This window comes from Cariama cristata, unplaced genomic scaffold (assembly GCF_000690535.1).
Source record: "Cariama cristata isolate BGI_N322 unplaced genomic scaffold, ASM69053v1 scaffold26672, whole genome shotgun sequence".
Lineage (NCBI taxonomy): Eukaryota > Metazoa > Chordata > Aves > Cariamiformes > Cariamidae > Cariama > Cariama cristata.
The window spans coordinates 1,305-1,595 of record NW_009603623.1 but is presented as its reverse complement, the minus strand read 5'-3'; the positions used below and the strand labels follow the sequence as shown (position 1 = coordinate 1,595).

At 59.8% G+C, this 291-nt stretch overlaps 1 protein-coding gene across 1 annotated transcript in view; it reads right to left on the bottom strand.

Annotated features, from left to right (window-relative positions):
- Positions 1-291, bottom strand: part of LOC104157800 (proprotein convertase subtilisin/kexin type 4-like) — a gene marked incomplete at both ends in the record, with an annotated part of 4,214 nt that overhangs the window by 2,695 nt on the left and 1,228 nt on the right. The window lies entirely within an intron of this gene.

Genomic DNA, 291 nt, shown 5'->3' with positions numbered 1-291 from the left:
CGGTTCATGGTTGGTGCAGGTCGGTGGTCACCTGGAGGGGAGAGGGGGGTCTTGGCACAGTTGCCTGCTGCTGGAGCAGAGGGCAGGATGGGTTGGAGTTGGGTAAAGTCAGCAACTGTTCCCTCCGGGTCCCTTTATGCTTTTTGGGGTGTAACGCAGACACTTTCATAAAGCCCCCCTCTCCCTCCCCAGGTAAGGAGGGCTTGGATGAGCCCACTCTGTGCTGGGAACCGGTGTCTGCCCAAGGGTCGCTGCTCCGGCAGAGCTGGCATGGCACTCACAATCTGCATC